The following is a 23,622-nucleotide window of genomic DNA, read 5'->3' as shown; positions in this document are numbered from 1 at the left end:
TCCAGAAATCTCCAGGAATCTAGGTTTTCCTGGAGAAGAAACTAGGTTGTAAACTCATTGGACACAGAATCTACCCTGCCTCTCTCTAGAATTCATGTCACACATCTTATGCACACCTTATTTTATCCCAGAGGGGATCTAAGGCTGCCTGCAAGGAGGCCTACAGCACAGGAAACATATAGTATTGCTTTACATGGTAAAAGCAAGAAGAGGAGAAATGGCATCATAGAGTAATTTGAATGAAGGTTCACAGGCAGAGCTCTGGCTAAGAAGTCAGACGGTCACCCAGGCTGCACCACACCTGGGGATGGAAAACACCCTCAGGTGCAGGGCCACGTGCCCACGAAAGGAGGGCCGGTCCTCAGATCACCATCATTCCAGATACTGAGGCCAGACAGTTATTTATCCCATTGGTCCTCACAGGGATGACCCTGCCTCAGGCAACGAGCAATATCCTGCAAGTAAACATAATGGAACTGGAATTATTTGGCAGCTTAGAGCATCGCGGGTGTGTGGAGGACATGCGGAGTCTCTAGCAGGTGAGGGAAGAGAAGGGGTTGTGGGAGGATGCCAGCAGCATCCCTCTCCCGGGAGGACGTGAGGGCTGGTCCATCCTCCACAGACTGGTACATGCCCACTCTGCACTGTGAGTCAGCTTGTGCCGCTTCGGGTTTCAAAGAATGGAAGTCCTCCTTGGGTTGGCCTCTTCAGGTTTTAGTAAGCAAAATGGCTTTGTACTAGGGCCTCTGCTTACATGGATCACCACTTGAATTAGCAAATGGAGAAATGTACAACAGAGAGGCTGAGTTAATGCACCCCAGCCCCCTAATTTACAGGGCTTCAAACCCTGGCTATCTGACTTTCATTCTCACGCCACCCTGACCCCCCATGGAAAGCCCTTCATGAGTGAGCTCAGCCAACTTTCAGCCTCACCAGGGGCAGCTCCTTCCAGGAACTGATCGTTTTTGGCTCCACCTATCATATGATCTCACTCTTCTCTACCTTCAATCCCACTTTTGTCATGCACAGAATGCATTAAACTCTTTTCATCTTTTTAAACTTCCCCTTGTCCTCCAAGCCCCTAACAAAATGATGACCTCATGATAATTCACCTTCCTTTCCCAACTTTACATATACACATACACACCAGCTCCTTAGGGCATCATCACTACCAACCATTCAACCCGACCCCCAATGCTTCTTGAGCATCTACTATGTGTGAGATCCTGCTCAGGACAATAGAGTTCCAAACATCAGGGCTGCTATCTCTGCAGAGCTTCCATCCAGTGGCAGAGTTAGGAAGCGAGCAGAAAAAATAAACAGCAAACAATTAGTGATGAGTAACACAGAAAATTTTAAATGGTTAATGAAACAGAATTGATCACGTCTTTTTCTTGGGACCCCTTTAAGTCAACTGTGATGCTCAACCAGTATTTGATGGAATGAAGGGCTTCTCAAGTAGCGCTAGTGGTAAAGGACCCGCCTGCCAGCGCAGGAGACATAAGAGACACGGGTTCGATCCCTGGGTTGGGAAGATCCCCTGCAGGAGGGCATGGCAACCCACTCCAGTATTCTTGCCTGGAGAATCCCATGGACAGAAAATCCTGGTGGGCTACAGTCCATTAGGTCACAAAGAGTTGGACACAACTGAAATGACTTAGCACGCATGCACGAGGCAATATCTACTGCTCACAATCTTTATCAGCCATTCTGACCTTATGTCCTAGGGTACCTCGTTGTTTTAGGGAACCATTACATTCACCTGCCACCCCCCATCCCTGTGAACTCAAAGAGATAAGAAGCTCTGCATCACTTATATCTCCTGTAGCACCCACTATATCTGGATTTGTTACAAACTTTAAGCACAGAGATGCAGACTTGAAGGTTGAAGGTCATCACAAATCTCAGGATATAAGAGCCAACTGGAAACTCAGTGGCGATTTAATCCAGTGATTCTACTAACTGGGTTTAGCAGAGACTAGGAAATTCCCAGATTCCCCAGAGGCTACTGCAGGGGCTGTGGTGGATGAGGGCAGCGTGGGTGGGTGGGGTTCTGGGATCCTCCCATCTTCTTCTCTGTTTAATCCACAAAAGCTCTGTTTTGTCCATTTTATACATAGCAGGGGTGAGAGTAAGGTTTCTTTTTAATTAACTTATTTATTTTAATTGGAGGCTAATTACTTTACAATATTGTGGTGGCTTTTGCCATACCTTGACATGAATTAGCTATGGGTGTACAAGAGAGTAAGGTTTTATTCACAAAAATCTGCATGAAATTCACAGAATCACAAAGGGAAAAACAGAAAATTATTTTATTTATATGCTCATTAGAGTAAACAACAGACCGATGACTAGGCAGCCAGAGAGAACATATATGTGAACAGGTTAAATATTACATCGGGCGCAGGGGGTGCGTGCAGGAAGTGGAAAGAGGAGGGTATCACAACAGTAATGGGTATGCATTCAAGGGAGGCAGACGTCTTCCTAGCCCCATGGTTCCCTCACTACAGGCTTTCTTCTCTACAGCTCTCACCATTCATTCTTTCTTTCACTTACTCAATAATAACGTGTTGAGTAGTTCTATGTGCCAGTCTTTTTGCAGAGATAAACACATAGAATTGAGGACCAAGTTAAGGTGGGACAGAAAGAAATGGAGAGGGAGGGAGGGTGGAAGGAAGGAAGGGAGGAAGGAAAGTGGATGGATATGATAACTGCAAGGTGAGTGGGGGTCCTGACATTCCCTGCCCGCCCTCTCATCCCCAGCACACAGACACCCATGGCTCATCCAAAGCAAACGCCGAGTTACAGAGGAGGCGGACGGGTGAGAGGAAGGAGGAGAGCTCCCAAAATAAGAGAGGATGAAAAGAAAGGCGAAATGGCAGCTAACTTGGATCTACTAGACTGCTATTTTCAGGGGCCTAGAGAGGATCCCCTCCACAACCCCGCTGGATTACAGTACAAAGAGAATTAGCCAAAGCTCTCCCGACCTTCTCTTCCAGGCCAGCTCATCACCAGGTCACTTCTGCAGCCACATCCCCTCAAACCCCATAACCTCCTACAAGGACGAATTCTAACACATTTGACCTGAACATGAGTGGATGGATTTATTTCAGCCATTTTCTGCCTTTCTGTTTCTCCTGAAGAAGTTTGAAGACCAGGTTGGCTTTCCTAAATACTCAGCTTTCATTGTTTATTGCTTTGGTTGTTTTGCCTGCCAGTTAAATGCTACCCATTTTCAGAAATGAGGAAAATGCTTCTGGCAATTAGGAAGGATGCTTGCTTCTAATGGCATCTTAACATTCTAAATTATTCAAAATAGAAAAAAAGACCACAAAATTCTGATATTGGCCAGTTCTCAGCTTATCTGTGCATGTTTCAAGTGTTCCTTTTTCCATTAAGGAAACAGAGCACTTGAGCTTTAACAAGCTGACTGATATGGAATAACTGACTTGAAGTACAGGACCTTCTAGGTATGGCAAATCTTTTCTAATCCTATTCTGTTTCACCCAGATTCTCAATAATAACTATATCTTTCTGTTCACCTAAAGTCAAAATTGCCTTGTTGTAATAGGACAATTTTAATGTAAGACACAGTACACACCCTGCATGAAATTGCAGTCCTTCCCCAAACTGAAATTATGTGAATTGTAAAGCAATGTGGAATAACATGTTGGAATATTTCAGCGTGGTTCATTATGAAACAAAATCTTCACTCCAATTACGATGATGTAAAAATATTCTTAAGATGAGTACTGGAAAGGAGGAGAAAAATAAGGATAATTTATGAGTCAGAGTGGAGGAACTGTGGGTGGTTTTTCCCCCTCTCTTCTTCCTCACTTCTTATATAATGTAAAAAAAAAGATATTATCTATCTGAGACATAAATTTGTAATTGTATAAAGTCTCATTAGGCAACTGGCAGCGTCTCTCTTGCACGGAAGATACATGAGGTGGCCACACCCAAAGGGAACCAGGAGTCTGGTACTGAGATCCAATCCCTCTATCAATTTCCCATAGAGCCAAAAAAAAAAAAAAAAAAAAATTCTGCCGGGAGATACCAAAAGAACCAGCCACTTTATTCCAAAATAGAAACAGGAAAATAGTTTATGATGCTAAATGACTGAATCATCAAAGTGTCCAATTAAATATTGATACCATCAATTTGATTCTAAAGTAGCCCTTGGTGTGGGAGGATCCAAGAAGGGAGTTCTGCAAGTACCAACAAGGTGGCACGATTGGATTAGAGGATTATTCCTGGAGGCCCCCCTTCATTTCATCCAGTTCCTTCATCCAACACACACCCACTGACCACCGAGTGGACATGGGGCTGTGTTGGAGCTGGGGACCGAGGGGTGGACAAACTTGGACCCCACCCTTAATGAGCCAATGTCCTCCTCTAATTCTGGCTGCTCTTACCTCCAGCCTGGAGAGAATTACCCAGAAGGCCTCTTGAGAGGACAGATGAGCCAGTAACAAGGAAATGTGCTGTGATCAACACATCAGGGGTGCTGAGTACATGTCCTGACCCTGAGGCTGTGTGACCATGGGCAAACCCCTTTGCTACTGTGTCCTCATCTAAACAGGAGGTGAGTAAGCTGAATGTCTTAGGAAGCCCGAAGCTCCATTTATTCTATGAGGCAACAGACTCATCTGTACTTAGGGTTTTCAGAGACCTCAAACTTAACTACAGAGACTTCAAACAATCATGTATTATATATTTGAAAGTTGCCAAGAGAGTAGATCTTAAAAGTTCTCATCACAAGAACAAAATATGTAACTATGTGAAGCGATCCATATTAACTGAGTGTGGTGATCATTTTGTGCTGTATCCATATACCAAATCATTATATGATGCACCTTGGGCTAGAACAGCATTATATTTCAATTATATCTCAGAAAAAGGGGGAGGGAGAGCCCTAAACCAGAAACACTAGAACACGGAGAAAACATGGGGCACTCTCGTGCCCACGAAAGCAAACACCTACCCAGTAGGGAAGAGAAGGAAGGAATTCAGGGAGTTAGTGATTGTAACATCCATGGAAAAGTTTTAGAGCATTGCAATCCTGAGCTCAAATCCTCTGCTTTGTAATTAAATGCGACTTGGAGTGAATGACTCAACTTTGTCAGTTCCCTGACGTGAAAAGTGGTGTGTCTAATGCCTACCTCACCGGACTGCTCTGAGCAGAAAACGGGGTGATATACTCGAGGAACCTGGTACCACTCTGGACACAGAGAGGACGGTCAATCAGCTCTACCCCAAATTAAAATGATGAGTTAACAAGAAGAGAATAAACTGGAAATTCCCACTAAGACTGATTCTTGTTCCCTTTTCTATCCCCAGCACCTGGCATAGGTCAGAGAGCACCACAGAGAAGGTGCTGGGTGAATAAATAAATGTTAAGGCTGATTAACTCATACTGATTGGAAATGCTGATTGGCAATTATGTATATATGATTAATTAAAAATGAGAACACAGATCTGTTATTACTTTATAACTGCAGTTTGTTGTGGGGGGAGTATCTTTCAAAATGTGAGATAAAACAGTACTGAAAAGGTCACAGACCCCCAGGACGCACCAACAAAACCAACCTCCCACATAGCTTCTGAGATCAGCAGAGGCGGATGCCAAAGGCATGAGTCACGGCCCAGCGATGAGGCGACCCGGACCCGCTGGAAGCGTGTGCTGTCCCAGTAACCGTCCCGAATGAGCTCTTCATTCATTGAACACCCAGTTCAAAAGGTCCTTTGAGTAACGCCATGGTGCCCTTTGGCAGAAGAGAGGCAAACAGAGCTGACACCAAGAGCAGAAACTGTGAGCACCCTTGCTCACGAGAAAGTGCTCCAAGTAGAAAATGAAAGGAGATGGATGCAGGGAAAACAGCAAGCCTGTTAACAACCCCCTGATAAAAGCACAGGACCGCTGTCCATTAGCAAAGTACCAGCATAGCAACGAGGAATGCGCCAGCCTTCAATCAGGCAGCTGCACAATACACATACGCACACACACAGACGCCCATGAATCCACATGCATGCATCACACATGCATCCACATGCACAAACACACACCCCAGGAAGTAGAGAGGATTCTAAAATGAGCCCACTTTGAATCACAGCGAACCAGCCCTTATGATCCATTTATTATGACGAGCGGGGGTGAATGTAGTGGCTCCCTGTAAGTAGGTCAGACACCAATTGGTAGTCAACTCCACAGACCCAGGAAGATTTAATGAGCAGGAGACCAGACAAAGACAAAGATGGAAAGAGTGCCCCAAGTGCGTGTCCCCAGGCACCACAATCTGGCAGCCGGGCCCGGCTCACGCCAGTTCTCTCACCGATGGGCCAGAACAAACTTTCCTAAACTCCTAAAATAGGATCAGCAGTTCAGGCTGAGCCTCCAGCCCTGCCTCTGGCAGCAGCAGCGCCCAAGCCGGATGAAAAACCAACCTCAAATCAGCTGGAGGTCGGGACTCGTGTAGCAGGTAACAGGAAACAGAGCACATCGTCCACAGCGGTCCGAAGGGGACAGCTGCGAGAGCCCGGGCAGGGCGTAAATAAAACCCGCACTAAGCTTGTGTCCGCCAGAGCCTGTTCCCTTTGCCGGGATCCCTGGGCCACCATTTCCGTCCCTCGTCCGGCTCGGCACCGCGGCCGGCATCCGCACGCGGGCTGGCTGATGGAGAGGCCAGGCGCGTTAAATTCAGTGCCTACTCACTGCACCATCACAGAGGTCACCGCGCGGGCGCTGGCCGCCTAGAGTCTTCCTTGAGAGGCAGGAGCCGGCCGCGACAGTGCCATCTCCAAGGTACCTTCCCTCCTCGATCCCAGGGCACCTCCCATGGGGACTCCAGAGGCTGCAGGGCCGTGAGAGGGCGCGGCCCAGCTCTGTACTGGACAGTGGGGAGCGGCGGCCGGCCCGGGCAGCCAGAGAGGCGGCCACGATCCCTGGCACCGCCGGCAGCCTTGTGAATGAACCACTGTAGTGAGACACACACCCACTGCTAATGAGTCCCACACAGACGCCGGCCAGGGAGGCAGGAGCAGGCAAAGACAGGGGCGGGGCAGGGCCCCCGCGGGCCCACCTGGCTCACAGGTGCTGGCAGGAGGGCGGGGAGACTGAACCACGTGTCCTCCTCTCCAAGGAAAGCATCTTTGCCGCGCCCCACTCCTGGCCTAATTAAAAAGAAAATGGCAGCCAAAATTTTAGGGACATTTTTGAAAAGGCAACTACTATCGTCTATTGCTCTCGGTTCATTGTTTTAAAGAGCGTTTTAACATAAAAAATGTAAAAAGGGACAGATTTTCCAGGATAAAAAGACACTTGGCAATCTAATACTTGAACACTGAAGGAAAAGAAGCCTGCATAAATTTGCTTTAGAACTTTGAATACCATGTAAATTCATTTCCCCCTCCCTCCCCCACTATTTTCTTTGTAGATTTGTTAAGTAGTAAGGAGAGCAAGCTCTGGAGCAAGTTGCCTGGATCTGAATTCAACCCCTGCTAGTTACTACTAACTGGACAACCTCAGACAAGCTGCCTTAACCTTTGTACCCCTCCATCTCTTTAGCTCTAAAGTGGAAATAAAAATGGAACTTCTCTCAAAGGGTCTGTATAGATGAAATAAGTTCATTCATGTAATGCTTTTAGCATACTGCAAGCCCTAGATGAACGTTACCTACTTACTTTGATCGTTATCAGCATCATTAGTATGATCTATGTTCAGGAGTCAAACTGAACTTGGAGTTTAAATGTTTGGGTTATAATAGTCCATTCTTTGTGTGTAATCACAGCTATGGAAAATCCAATAATATAGAGGTATGCAGACCAAAATAGAAACAACTCAATGCAATTCCACACGAAATCAAAACTCCCAGGCCTTCTCTAGCCTTTTCTCCCACCCTCTCTCCCAAGGATCCAGAAAGGAGAAAACTGAGGATGTCCAGGTACCTTTAATTTAAATATGTATATCTATTTTAAATATTGTATTAAATATTGTTCACATTGATCACTGCGTTTGGAGCAAACTTTAGACCCTGCTGAGTTACTCACTCACTTTATCCTGGCCCTGGTCTTGGCTGGGAGGTACTGGGCAAGTCACATTAATTATGGGAACAAGGGACATTATCAAAATGCAGATTTTGCTCCAGCAGGTATGGGGAGAGAGCTGAGGCCTCCTCAGGCTGCTGAGCTTGGGACATGGGGAAGATGAAGTAAACACCCGAGCTTCATTTTGGTGTGTCTCTTTGATGTCATGGTTGTTTTCAGACAACTTGGAAATTCTTTCATTATTCATAGGAACCACTGTTGTAAAATCTGAAGCTAAGTCCTCAGACCCAGAGGCAGGGAACACTCATTGTTTTGTTCTAAATCAAACAAACAGAATAAAACAAATACGCACTGACTCCCCGTGACTGCCCTTTGGGGCGTTCATTTAACTTTCTCTTCCCTCGCTCCTCTGCCTGGATGTGGAAGCATGAACGGGAATGTCACAGAGGACAGGACAGGGCTGTGCATCAGTTAGCACTGCAAAAACATCAAGGCTCCAAAGGGATTAAGTTGTGATGAGCGTAATAAAACAGCGCTTGTTCAACATACCCACATTAACTGTCTTTCAATGCCCTTCAGTAAAACTCCAGGGAGGGACAAGAATACAGCTGCTTTGGACTTAGTAACCTGGGGTTCAGGGAAGCCTGGCATGCTGCAGTCCATGGGGTCGCAAAGAGTCAGACACAACTGAGCTACTGAATGAACAACAACCTGGGGTTCAGATGACAGTCGGGTTAGCTGTGTGACCTCAGGCATGTGACTTAACCTCTCTGAACCTTCTTTTTTATTTGGAATGTGATCCTAACGGTGTCTACCTTAGAGGATTGTTGCAATGAGATAATTCATATAGATTTATGCATGATACATGAAAAATAGCATTACCTTTCCTGAAGTCCAAAAAAAGCACCCAAGCACTTGAACATTAGTAAGACACTCCCGTGGACGTACCCTTGTAATTTTCACCTCTGTTTCCAAGCCCAAGCCTTCCTCAGAGTGTGTGTGTTCCAAATAACATTCTTCCTAACTGTTACACAAAATAATGCAGAACTTATTGTGGTGATATTAAAGTGTCTTCCATCCTGGGGTGGAAGAAATGGCTAATATTCTTTATTAAAATGCTTGTGGCTGGGACTATCCTTTCAGAAGGAAGAAAGCACCCCTAAACACACACACACACACGTTTACCATTCTCCTCCCTCACATCCCACCCCCTCCAGCATAGAGCACTGTGTCCTACACATGGTGGATCCTGGCAAACATGAGCAGACTGATTCCACAGAAGGATAAGCTTGCCTGCCTGGTGATCTGCTCCTCTCTCCACCATTTGGGGGTGTGTACTTCCAGCCTGGTCTGCCAGCCTGACTTGACAAAAGGGATGGAGGAGAGAAGACTGGAAGAAATGGCTGTCAGCCATACCTTCAGTTTTCACCGAGGTCTGGAACAGAATATCAGACAAGCTTGCTTGTCTGAATGAGATGCAGCAACTCACGCCAGGGATTATAAGAATCCACATGTGACAGTGGCCACTCAGACAACACTGTCCAAAAGCCCTCAACCACTCGCCGTGTGGGGGGAGGGGGACTCTTCATCACATCCTACTTATGGGGCCATCTGTGCCCCTGCCCATGTAAACAAGTCCCTCAGCTCTCATTGCAAATTTCCCTCTTCTGGACACTATTGCTCCAGGCTGTGGGCCACTGCAAAGAACCTTTCTTCCTTCAGGGATTTCTGTGTCTAAACAGGATTTATGATGATCCTTTGGCAAGGATCTTTGAATCACTGGCTTACACAGTATAGCCAAAAGGGTATTTCAGGAGAATCTACCTCTAACAAGAAATATAGCCCTACAGATTTATCTCTTTTGATGGAACGGGCACAGCCCTATCCTTCCATGATACTGTCCCTGGACAAGGTGCCAGTGAAACCACATGGCATCGAATGGAACAGCTCTGTCCCAAATAACTGTGTGACCCTGAGGCAGCCATTGAGCCTCTCTGAACAAGCAGTCTTGTCTATAAAATGGAAATGATTGGGTTTTCTTCACAGAGCTGTCACCAAGGTTAAATTGTGGCAGTGGGATAATTCATAAACACATACTTTAATATGACACATGAACAATAACATTATCTTTCCCAAAGTCCAAAAAAAAGCACCCAAGTAGCTGAACATGAATAAGAAACTCCCTGCATATACACCCATTTGTCATTTTCTCCTGGTGTAACTGAGCACTTGGTTTACCCCACACCTGGTTCCTGGTGGGGGGCAGGGAGGGAGCTATGTATGTATGTGTGTGTGTGCTCAGTTCTGACTTGTTGAGACCCTATGGACTGTAGCCCGCAAGGCGCCTCTGTCCACAGGATTTTCCAGGCAAGAATATTGGAGCAGGTTGCCATTTCCTCCTCCCCTGGGATCTTCCCGACCCAGGGATTGAACCCTGCATCTTCTGCATTGGCAGGTGGATTCTTTACCACTGAGTCACCAGGGGAGCCTGGTGGGGCTCAATACTCAGTACCTAATATTTTCGGCAAAGGAGGTGTGCCAAGAAAGAAGGGGCATTGACTGACTGCCTAGAGCTCTGCCTTTGAGAAACGCTGTGAGTCTCAAGTCCCCAGCAGGATGAGATTAGTGCTCCTGTGCCTCCAAGCATTTGCCAACAAGATGCCTTCCCCTGGAGGTGCGGTAAATTGTCTTTCAGATAGAGGAGCACAAATCCTGCCTCACCATCCCAGCACTTATTAAGCTCAAATTTCGTTTGTATCAATTCTAGACAATTTTCTTTGATTTATCTCCTACAAACCCCTCTTCCAACTCCTGCATCCCAGCTTGAAAGGCAGGGCTGTCTTCACTTGTTCTTTTCTCTTTTTACAGGGTGATGCAAACAGACCGAAAAAGAAAACTGTCCTTCTCTGGGGCTCACTGAGCTAGTTTTCCACCTGCAGAAGCCATCAATAACCTCCATCAGTGGCTCACAGCCTGGAAAAATGAAGGATGGGTGGAGAAATAAAAAAGAAGACAAGACTAGCTCCCTGTGATCCAGCCCATCCTGGGACAGCGTGGTATTTCTAATTCTGCAGACACTTGGGAAGAGAAGTCTGGTCAACCCTATTTCTTAAGGGGCAACTAAGCCTCAAGAGAGTCTAATCAATCTCCAACAGGCATTTAAGGGGTATCAGGAGCATAAATGGGACGCAGACCTGCCTGACTGCACATTCCATACACTTTCCATAATCCCACGTTATTTCCAAGTGGAAAAAATATCCCCAAGGTTCTTACTCTTCAGTAAACACCCTATGCAAAGGTCATGATGAAGCCAAGACACCGGTAGGTATAACTTCTGACTCTACATATGAAAACCTGAAAATCACTTAATCTCTTTAAATGTCAGTTTAAGAAAAAATGGGTATAAGCATCTTCATTGATGGTTACACAGGGGTAAAATAAGGTGATGAGGCAAAGAGCCTGGCACAATATAGAAGCTCATTACATGTGTGTACTTTCTTCCTTGGCTCCAGAAGAAAATACTTGTTACCATAAGGTGCCTGTGGCAGAAATGTGAAAATTTAATGTAAAAAGGATAATTAATAACAATGAAACTGAAGCTATTACATAGGCTAATTATACACGTGGTACTCGAATGCAGAAACACAATGCCAACAGAGAAAAGAAAGGAAAAATAAAATTAGCAGATGCTCCATCTCACGCCCAACGTATCCTTACAAGTTTCTCACAGTCAAGACAATGAAAAAGTGAAGTATGAGGTACCATAAAAGGAACTGTACAGGTTTTTGCAATCAACACAATATGCTTAAAGGGGGAAATCCTTTTAAATTAAATATTAAGTCATTGCACAGCTATAAAACTCAGCAATATCAAGTTTCCCAAGTATTTGATGGGATTGATTGATAAAACAGCTCTAACGTTATATCGTTCACTATTCTGTCCATCTTCAAGACTGCAGCATCTTACCTCTTCATATCGAGGATAAAGCTGACTCTTTTAAAATATTTTTGCTTCAATTCATGTTAGCCAGAAATGTACGTTCTCTGTGTGCTTAACACCCGCATTCGCACCATTTACAGACATGGAAACACAGAGACATTTAGTTCAAGTGCTTCTGAAGCAGAAGGTGGCAATTATGTTGATCCTCTGATTCTCGGACTATGATCACTGGCTTGAGAAAACCCCACCCCTCCCCCAGGAGATACATCATCACCGAAGGCAAAATTATGGCATCATCTGTTCATTCTTCTGGAAATCTCATCCATATCTATATCTAGATATAAATACAGATATATATTCTGACAATATATAAAAGTCAAAGAAATGTCCCCAACACTGAGAGTGAAATCAAGAGAGCTAAATTGTGTGATGGTGTCTGTCTACAAGACTTTACAGTTTCTTGCCCTCACTCTGCTGTTTCCATGTGTAGAAAAACAATTCACAGATCCCTACTAGGGAGTAAATATGCATGTATTTATTGAGCTCAAAACCTCTGCCTTCTGCTTAGCCATGTGATACATTAGCATTCCTGATGGGAACAGGAACATTTACTATAGCAGTGGGACAGAATGTGAAAGAAACTGAAAGTGAAGTCGCTCAGTTGTGTCTGATTCTTTGTGACCCCATGGACTGTAGACTACCAGGCTCCTCCGTCCATGGAATTTTCCAGGTAAGAGTACTGGAGTGTTGCCATTTCCTTCTCCAGGGGATCTTCCCAACCCAGGGATCAAACCCGGGTCTCCTGCATTACAGGTAGACGATTTACCCTCTGAACCACCAGGGACAGAATATCTTTAGTATTAGCACCAGTGACAACACTGTGCCTTAGTATCCAAGGGGGATTGGTTCCCCCGGCCTATAGATACCAAAATCCATGGATACTCCAGTTCCTTACATAACATGGTGCAATCTTGACATATAATCTACATACATCCTTCTATATACTTCAAATCATCTCTAGACTACTTGTAATACATGACATAATGTAAATGCTGTGTAAATAATGGCTGGCATGCAGCAAATTCAAGTTTAGCTTTTTGGAAGTTTCTGGCATTTTTCTCCAAGTATTTCTGATCTGCAGTTGTTTGAATCCATGGATGAAGAACCTGTGGATATAGAAGGCTAACTGTATTTCATATTATGCTATGACTGTAATAAAGGCATTGAGAGTCCCCAAAGGAAACCATGGACTCTCCAATTAAAATACAGTTGTAAAAAATCCCCTGTCACACTGGAAGAAATGGATATTTTTTTCCAGAACTTCCCAGAGTTTATAGGATGGTGTTATCAATCTGAAAATGTACAGAATTCTAGTCTAATAGTCATTTTGATGAACAACCCATCAGGCATTTATCAGGTGCTGCTTCCTCCAGGACTTTGCACTGGTGATCATGAGGCAGGTAACAGTGGATGCTTCCATGATGGGATCCAGAAATCAGTCACTCAGAAGGAGTTCAGAGCCTCTTAGCACAGGGTAGAAAACTGAAGGAATAAAGCCAAACTAACATTTTGAAATCTGTGGCAGCTGACTGCCTGACCTCAAACAATGTGTTATTCAGCCATTTTTTTGTCTCCACGCTGAACAGTTTCAAAACGAACACCCACATGTGTGTTAAGAGTGACATTACTCCAGCCCAATATGCCCAGATTATTCCTAAACTAGGAGTAGGCTGAGTCATGTGAAGTTACGAAAGTAGGCCACTGCATGAATTCTGACAGAGCCTTTCACTTGCAGAGGGATGGTGACTTCATTCAGGTAGACACTATGGCTGAGCATGATTTATTTACTAGGTGCTGGGGGTCCCGAGGCATATACAATAGGTCTCTTCACTGTCTGCACAAAGTCTACAATCTATTAATAATTAGTGATCATTAATAGATAACCAGGAGGAAGGAACTGCTGCTGTAGGAAGAGCTGGTCAGGAATAGCCTCCCTAACACATTTATTAAAGACGAGGAAGCCTTGAAGGATGGGAAGAGTTAACCGTGGTGGTGGGGGGGGGAAATAGTATTTTTAAGTATGGTAATTTTTTGAACTACCACTGTAATTTTGAATTTTATCATAGAGAAAACACTGATTTTTTTTAATCCTCCCCAAGATGTTTTCTGAAAAGTATTTGTCCGTGCTTTTACTTTGTGTTATGAAACTTCTCTTACTCTGTGTGCGCATGCATGTCTTCCCCGATCAGCATTCACCTCCAAGTCTCCCAGACTCGGTGACGATGTTCTGACGCTTAAACTCCTTTGCACGGTCTGAAAGTGGACAGCCTTTCGCAGCCTGGCATCTCTCACCTTTCTTGATTCAGCTGAGTCCTGTGCCCCGCAAAGAGTGTGGTCCAGTCACTCCAGATCAACTCCATCCCTTCAACCTGCCAGGTGTGTTTATGCTTCTGTCATTTGCACAACACACACTCCTGAAGGTCCTGAAACGACCTTTCCCTTTTCCGGGGGGCACATTATGTCTCAGTCTTTAAAATCTGCCTCTTTTCTCCAGCTTTCTCTGCCCGACTCATCAAGTGGAATTAATTTATCAATCTCCTGTAAACCTTTCTTTCCTTTGTATAATTCTCGACTCACATTGCATTATGTATGTATGACTATCAATTCATTTCTTAGGTTTTGTGTATTGATATTTTTTGTAATTACCAAATAATGCATGCCTGTAAAGTCACTTCAGTCATGTCCAACTCTTGGCGACACTCTGGACTGTAGCCCACCAGGCTCCTCTGTCCATGGAATTCTCCAGGCAAGAATACTGGAGTGAGTTGCCATGCCCTCCTCCAGGGGATCTTCCCAACCTAGAGATCGAACTCACGTCTCTTTTATCTCCTGCATTGGCAAGGTTCATTACCACTAGCACCACCTGGGAAACCCACCAGATAATGCATATTTAGTGTCAAAATTTTGAGAAATAAAATATATAAATGAGAAAATAAACATTTCCTTCCACTATTCCCCCCTTATTAAATACAAGTGAGAGCTTTCTTCTACTGCACCTGACCTCAGCACTTCTAAAGATTCTTTAGGAACTCTGCTATTAAAGGTAGTATCATTGCCAGTTAGGATGTACAACAAACTATATAACCATTCAACATCCTACTCATGGACTGTTCAGTAGTTTTAATTTTTTCTTATTATAAATAACAATGCAGCAAACAATTGTGCATTAATCTCTGTCTATATACCTGTGTATTCTATTAGAAGAAATGCTTACAAGTAAAATTGCTGGTACAATAGAGGTGATATTTTAAAGCTCTATGTACATACTGTGGATTATTCTCCAGAAAAGATGTTTCAATTAATACACTACAAGTAGGGTGGAAATGCCCATTACACTCCCCTCTCCCTTCATGGTAGCAACTGCTCCACCCATATATTTTTTTTATTTCTATTTATTTATTTATTTATTTTTAGGAATTCATAGTTCATTTATTCAGCACATTTTTTTTCAGATTGGTATTACAGGTTTTTTTGTTTTTTGAAGTATAGTTGATTACAGTGTTGTGCTGACGACTGCTATATAACAAAGTGACTCAGTTGCATGCACATATACATTCTTTTTTGTATTCTTTTCCATTATGGTTTATCCCAGGAAATTGGACATCGTTCCCTGAGTTTCTCTTTCCTTAAAAAGCAAACACAGTTGAATTTCTCATGTGAGTGTTTGTGTGTATGTGTGTGTGTACCATCACACGTACAATTCTGGGAGTTGTATGATTAGGGGTGAGGGTATTTTTTTCTCATCTCTTTGCAAGAGTTCTTCATTCAAATATTAAAATACTTCTTTAGATCATATCAATTTTGACTATTTCCCAGATTTGCTCTTGGATTATCATTTTGCTTGTGATATCTTTGATGTACAAAAGTTGGCAGTTTAATCTGTCCATTCTCTACCCTGTGATTTTTTCCTTTATGATTGTTTCTTCACATGCCTTGCCCCCTGATGTACCATGACCTCCATTAGGACAGGTGTCCTACTTTATTCATCTTTTTGTCTCCAGCATTTTATGGAATGGCAGAGCCCAGGACATAATCAACCCATAAATCGTTGCCAGATAGAATTGTATTTTCTTACTAAAACTCATCCCTCAAATGATTCGCTATTATATATGAAAGTGCACACGTTTACAATTTATATATACTGAATATATTTCATATTGGATATACATTTATAATTTATATATACTAAATATATATCACATTGGATAATACTGCATATATATGTGCCTCTCTATATTCGCTATTCTATTATTTCTCTTAAATACTTAAATTGATCCTAAAACTGGTATGAAAATTTAATGGCATTGCAAGGATAAGCACTCAGTGTAACGGTAGTGTCAGGATGGTTCACACAAGATAGGGAGGGCGATTGCAATATAACAGAGGCGATCTAAATCGTGGATGACTTTGTCTATCAGAGTAGACTGGGGTTTGCTAGATAAAACCCCAGAACGTCCCCAAAGGGAGCCTGGGCATGTATTTCGGATTCTCCAAATCATACAATCTTATCACTCAAAAATCTTCACCCTGAATATATTCATAAATAAAACCTAAAATCAATTCATTTTGAAAACGTAGATGTGACTTGTAGCGTGAACACAAAATGAGTTCAGAGAAATGCCGCACCAAGCCCACGGCGCATCCCCGAGGGCGAGCGCGGTGCCGGCGACCCGCCCTGGTCCACGCGCCACACCCGCTTCCTCCGCGGGGCTGCTGCTCCCGTCAGCCCCAGTTCAGCTCCCAGACGCTCCCCTTCCCACCGGGGTGGCATTCCACTCAGAGGCTGTGGACGGGAGGTCCCTGCCCCCCGCAGGAAACCACAGGGCTGCTTGTCCACCCACATCCTTTTCAAGAAGGTTCAGCTTCCTGGGCTGTGCCAGCTTCCATTCCTCCCAGTGGCATCCCGACATCTGGCCGGGGTCGGGGTCCCAGCCCCACGGAGCTCCGGGTGACAGCTGGGAAACTCAGCCTTTAATAGTGATAGCTGTGCAGACAGGAGGAGGCAGGGACACAGGCCTCTCCCAGGGCGCTCTGCTGCCGGTAGGACGGTGCAGACCCGTGAGCCCCTCATCAGAAAAGGGGGAGCAGCTAGAAACAAGTGCCAGGCAGGGTCTGAGCAGACTGCAGCACTGGACAGTCACCCCCAACATCCACATCCAAAACCCGCTGTTTTTCCTCGTGTGAGTGCATGCCAGTTGCTCAGTCATGTCCAACTCTTTCAGACCCCATGGATTGCAACCTGCTAGGCTCCTCTGTCCATGGAATTCTCCAGGCAAGAATACTGGAGTGGATAGCCATCGTCTTTTCCAGGGGATCTTCCAGACCCAGGGACCGAGCCTAGATCTTCTGTATCGGAGCCGGGTTCTTTACTACCCGAGCCACCAGAGAAGCCTCCTGCTTTTTCTTGCCTCAATCCAAATGTGAAATAAAAAGTCCAGATTCAACTAAATTCCAGGAAAACACAGGCCCTCTGGGAGGAAAGAACCATTTGATAATAAACTTCTAGCATCATCTTCTTATAACCATTCATTTAGTCAATCATTTGCCCATCCATTCATTCAAAACTAAAGCACCCAATTAAAAACAGGCTGTACAGGGGATATTAGAATGGATTTTCGCATCAGGAAGGTCTGAGTTTAGTCGAGAGTCAACCCAGGTCGGCTTGAAGGTTCGGACAGGCCACTTAACTGCTGTAAACCTCATTTTCTTCCCTGCCACATGGGAGCGCTGCAGGGGAGTCAAATGAGAGGGCACACAAGGGCACGTGTAGTAAGCATGGCCCAGAACGACTGCTCCCTAAACAGAAGATACTTAAAAAATTTTCTTTTTTTTACATTTTTTTGGCTGCACCATTAGGCACATGGGGTCTTAGTTCCCCAACCAGGGATCACATCTATGCCCCCTGCCTTGGAAGTCTTAACCACTGGAGTGCTAGAGAAGTCCCTAGAAGATCCTCTTTTAACAGGAAAGAACACCATATGTGTGTATTGAACATGTCTCTCATGAGCATTGTTCCAAATGACTGGATCCTTAAAAACAGGTCCCTGAGAGCTTATTGTTTCTATTTTGACAAGTACGACGCCAAAGCCTCTGAACTTTGAGGATCTCACTTGAATCACCCAGCAGCAACTTTTCACAATCGGAGTTTGGGTCCGGGTTTTTCTCACTGCCAAGCCTTTCCAAGGTACCAGACTTTGTGGTTCAAATCTCAGCAGTGAGATACAGAAAGAGTGAGAGACAGTCTTTCCTCACTTCCTACTGAGAGAGGACATAGGGACCAATCGTGACCAACGATCATGCCCAGCATGGTATGTTTGACATTGAACCCGAGCATCACAGTGGCACCAGCTGATGTACAGGTGAGGCCAGGGGTCACTCTAGGTCCTGACTCATTTGATAAACTGGGCCTTAAAAGCTGAGTTGGTGGCATCACCAACTTGATGAACATGAGTTTGAGCAAGCTCCAGGAGTTGGAGATGGACAGGGAAGCCTGGCGTACTGCAGTCCATGGGGTCACAAAGAGTCGGACACATCTGAGCGACTGAACTGAATGGAACTGAAAAGCTGAGAAGAGTATGTCTAAATGGTGAGAATGGTAAAGGCTGGCTAATGGTGAAAGACATTTCAGGACAATGGAAAAACCGTATCACACCTTTCCCACGCAAGCCATAACGGCAACTGAATTGGTAGCTGAGGCAGGCTTCTCTTCATACAAAGATTCCCATAAATCAATGGCAAGGTGATGACAGAACTGGAATATCAACACCCTCAGTCCCTTATAAAGGATCTAGGCACTGGGCGCTAGAGGTCACTAGCATCATGAAAAGAAATTACAGACACTGGCTGCCTCCAGGGGGAAGTTACACACCTAGAGAGTAGTCTTAGCAATGAATAAAACAAACACAAAACTTGAATCTGGGTCCAATTAAGACTTTCATCCAAGATCCAGTTTTCAGAAGATTAAGAGGACAGAGCCAAACTCCAGAGCAATGGTGCTCAGTTGGTGCCAGTTTTAGCCCCAAGGGACACTGAGCAGGTTCTAGGACACTGTTGGTTGTCACAGCTGGCCAGGGGGCTGCTATGGGCATCTAATGAGCAGAGGGAAGCTGCTAAACATCCTAGAACGTATAGGGCAACACCCACAAGAAAAAATTATCCTTCTCAACATATCAGTAATGCTGAGGCTGAGAAACCCTGTATTATAGGATAAATGATTCCATTTCTCCAGTGACAGGGAATGATGGAAGCACTTACAGACTGAAATAAATGGAGAAAGACCATCTAAAGATAAAACAAGAAAAACAGGCAAAACTAAACTGCAGTGTCTGGCGATGAGACAGCGATCACCATACAAGTCAGAAAAGTGGTTACACTTCTGCAGAGGGATTGCCAGGTAAGTTTCTCCCTCCCCCCGGGAGTGGTGGTTTAGAGGTCCTCTCCTTGGAACAGTACACTCAGCTGCACAACTATCTTTGTGTTTTCTCTATTATAGTTGACAGGAACAGAGTTTAAAATTATATTAACAACAAAATTAAAAAGCTTTTCTTTTCTCACTTTGGCTAGGAGTTAATTGGCTTACAGCTACAGAATTTTTTTAAAAAGCATCACGTATTCATCCAACTGCATAATTTCTTTCTCCATGTTTCCCACAGGTACTGAAAACATTATTTCTAACCTTGCCGACCCCTGTTGCTTATTTCTAGAGAATACCAAAGTTGCACAGAGTGCTGGAGCAGCAAGTAGAATAATTAAGCATAGGTGCCCTGAGGTCAGATAACCCAAACTATCACTCCATTCCACCATAGTTTACCCAAACTCTCTGCCTTGGGTTCCTTCTCTGTAAAACAAGGTAAGTAACTCCACCTTCCTCATGGGGTGGTTGGGAGCATCAGAGGAAGGATTTTATTCATGAGAATAAACATAATTACCATAAACAATATTATCATAGACAAAATAAGATGTCTAGATTATCTTAAGAATATAGTATATAACTAGATTCTGAAAATATTTAGCTCCTCTTTAAAAACTGAGCCCTTGATTAATTGCACACATGTCTATTCAGCAACTGCTGAACATGTGCTGAAACCTCTGAGGCTGGAGACACAGACAGGTCCAGTCTCTACCCTTCATCTTTCATAGGAAGACCTGAGATTCCATTGCTGCAAAGATTCACTCAGTTCTATTTTGTTACTGAAACTCACCACTTTTAGGCCCTCCAATTACTTCCAATTTAAAATGAGGGAAGAAAAGATCAGAAAACTGCAATGCATATCGAGGGTTACAGGTCTTCTAACATTCTTTGGGCACTTGCTGATTACCGGGCTCTCAGCAAAGCCCTTTTCACTCGCTGCCTGAGTTAATGCTCAGAATCGCCATGTGAAAGAAAGGAACTCTCATTATACCTTTTTCAGATATGAAAAAGTAAGGCTGCCAGATAATCTTGAGTGTTCCCAAAAGCTGCACAGCTGGCACATGTCAATACCAAGGTTCAGCTGAACCAGCTTCAACTTAGGAGCCCATCTTTTAATTTCAAACCCAGTGGGTCATGTTAGACTAGCTAGAGGCTACTTTTAAAAGACCAACCTATTCCCTTCTTGGCAAGATCGTTCTCTGTTTTAAAGGCATCATTTGCCTAGGACAATAATTCTGAAATCTCTTCTGGATCTTTAAGTCTGTGAGCTTCTCTAAAAGGAATTGTATTCTGAAGGAAAGCCCTGTCATGCTTTGCAAAACGCACAAAGGTGAACACTTTTCATAAATGAAAGCATGCAGCTAGTGCAAGGAGGCTGGGAATCCATACTCTAGACCAGTGGTTCTCAAACTTTATGAATCTCCAGAATCAACCCCCATCCCACATGTGTTCCTGATTCAGAAAGTCCCCGGGTGGATCATCCCAAATGCAGTTCTAATACAACCCCAGGTGGTATGGATGCTGCACATTTTAATTTTTTTTTTTTAATTTTTGAGCTGTACTGTGCAGTATATGGGATCTTAGTTCCCCAAGCAGGGATCAAGACCATGCCTCCTGCGGTGGAGAAGTCTTAACCGCAGGATGACCAAGGAAGCCCCCAGGGAGCACATTTTGAAAGTCAAGTCTTAGACTCATTCCTGCTGGTTTGGGAATATTAGAATGCTCTTTCTCCCTTTCTGCGTATCCATGAGACTCTGTCAATATAGCCTTTAGAAGTAAAGAATGAGATAGTTGGGGTGGGTGCTTTCTGAAAATGGACAAGCACTAATGCAGGTCTTCTCAAACTTTCTAGAGCTTCACCATCATCTGGAGACTTATTAAAAATAGAGCTTCTCAGAGCCTACGCCCCAGCCAGCCACACAAGGCCTGGCTTAGGGCCCTAGAAGCTTCTTTTGAAACAAGGTCCCCAGGAACATAGAAGGAAAGGGTGTGCAAACTCTTGTAAAACAGACAAGTTCCAGGGATTTTAAGGAAATAGGTCCTAAGACCCTTCACTCTGAAGGCCAGGGTTTGGCCTGATATTGGGCATCCCACAGAACTATATGCTCTTAGATATTCCACGACAGAAAGAAAGAGAAAGTCCATTTTGTGTGTGTGTGTGTGTGTGTGTGTGTGTGTGTGAAAACTTCTAAGTCAAATATTTGACTTTAGGACCTTCAGAGTGAATTTTAAATGAGAAAAAAATGGCATCATTTGAGATGAAAGGAAGCTCTAGACCAGCACACTCTGGAATCTTTTGATTGAGAGCAGGCTTCAGAGTTAGGCGTGAATTGGAAATGTCCCAGAAGATAGGTATGGGGTAATCAGAGCTATTACATTCTGCACCTGACACTGGACGCTTCCTCCAACAATGACAGCAGTGCAACCCAAGCAATTTCAACGTCTAATCACTTTCCCTTTCTCTCAGAATCCGAATTTACTGTAATTCTTCATGCCTTCCCTTAGGAATTATGAAGTGTCAGCTACCATAGAGACTCTGCAAGTGGCTTTGTATAAGAAATGTTTGCAGCAATTCAGAGGACTGTGTAATTGAGTTAACAAGTTGCAAGAAACATGTTTACATCCTGGACTGGAACCGATGGCCTGACCAGGAGAAGGTATCAAGCAGCAAGGGCTGGCTTATTAATGGCAATCATCCACCACACGCTGTTGTAGTGAGCAAATTCTGAATTCCAGGCTCTTAACACTTGATTACAATTGATACAAAAGATGGAAATTAAAAACCCCACTGTTGGCTAAGGGTAAAAGGGAGGATTTATGTAAACTGATTGCATTCAGTGAACTGATTGTGATGTAACATGTCCCAAGTGATATCTCAGGGATGATATGCTGTTACAATGACTGAGAAAGTGAAATGATAATGGATTTTGCCCATCCTGTTTAACTGGGTCCTCCTCACAGGTAAGGACTATGTTTGGACCACAGCTGAATCTACTCTAAAGTATGCCGCACATGTATCCTTTGATAGCACCAAGATGCCTCTGTGTGAGGCCAACTCACTTTGATCTTTTCAAACCATCCTTTTCCTAATTTTTAACAGTAATGCGTTTTCATGGAAGGACATTTTTTAAATGCAGATGTTTAAAATAAATTCAAGTTGACTGAATAAACAAACAAATGACTGAAAAATGAACTACTGATAATTTTATCACCCAATGATAGTCATTATTACTTTCATCCAGTTTATTATTGATACCTCTTAATTATTTTAGCCATGCTTTTTAAAATTTAGTTTTCAAAGTAGAGATTGCAGTTTGCATGCAATTTTTATTACTCATCTTCTGATAAAACTATATCACATTTCCATAGTATTTTTCCATATTATTAAAAATATCTTCCTATATGTAACAAATGACTTCTCAAATCTAAATTGTATGAACTGTTACTATTTAAAGATTTCCTCCTAGGGCTAGTCATTTAGCATGTTTTCACTTTTGACTCCAATAAAAAAAATGTAGTGAGCAATTTTTAACAGCGTTATTGAGGTATGATTTACAGACCTTAAGAAATCATCTGGAAGAACCTTTCTGTGTGACTCAATCTTTGTGTTTCAGAGTGTTCCATAAGGCTAGATATCCAGAAGTAAGACAATTGAGACAAAGGGTCAGTATATGTTTAAGCTCAAGAAACACTGTGCCAAATGCCCTCCAGTATTGATTGATACTCCCATCAGCAAATTATTAGAGTGCTCATCTTATTCTACCCTGGTCAGCATGAGCAATAGTGGTATTATTTAAGGTCCTGTCACTTTTAATGAAAAAGTCCAGATGTCATCACATAGTTCAAAAATAGAAACTGCATTTAGGAATTTTCATTTTCACTTTTGATATACTTTGCTTTTATCCTAGTCTGTTTAGTTGCTTTTTAAATTAATTTTCTTGGGAAGAATAGTTGCTTTACAATGTCATGTTGGTTTCTGCTGCACAGTGAAGTGAATCAGTTATACACATACGTGTGTGTGAGCTCAGTCACTTCAGCTGAGTCCAGCTCTTTGCGACCCTATGGACTGTAGCCCATCTGTTCATGGGATCGTCCAGGCAAGAATACTGGAGTAGCTTGCCATGCCCTCCTCCAGGGGATCTTTCCGACCTAGGATTAAACCCGCATCT

At 43.7% G+C, this 23,622-nt stretch overlaps 1 protein-coding gene across 2 annotated transcripts in view; it reads right to left on the bottom strand.

Annotated features, from left to right (window-relative positions):
• Positions 1-23,622, bottom strand: part of CDH11 (cadherin 11) — a 149,226-nt gene that overhangs the window by 100,023 nt on the left and 25,581 nt on the right. Inside the window, exon 1 of one of the 2 annotated variants that reach the window (XM_070451206.1) lies at positions 6,445-6,694. The exons of the other annotated variant lie outside the window; for it this stretch is intronic. The gene's annotated coding sequence lies outside the window, so the exon portion shown is untranslated. Of the gene's footprint in view, positions 1-6,444; positions 6,695-23,622 lie in introns of those variants that run through there. 2 annotated transcript variants of the gene reach the window in all.

This window comes from Odocoileus virginianus, chromosome 20 (assembly GCF_023699985.2).
Source record: "Odocoileus virginianus isolate 20LAN1187 ecotype Illinois chromosome 20, Ovbor_1.2, whole genome shotgun sequence".
In the NCBI taxonomy this organism is placed as follows: Eukaryota; Metazoa; Chordata; class Mammalia; order Artiodactyla; family Cervidae; genus Odocoileus; species Odocoileus virginianus.
The sequence above is the reverse complement of the archived record's forward strand: the minus strand, read 5'-3'. Positions and strand labels throughout refer to the sequence as shown.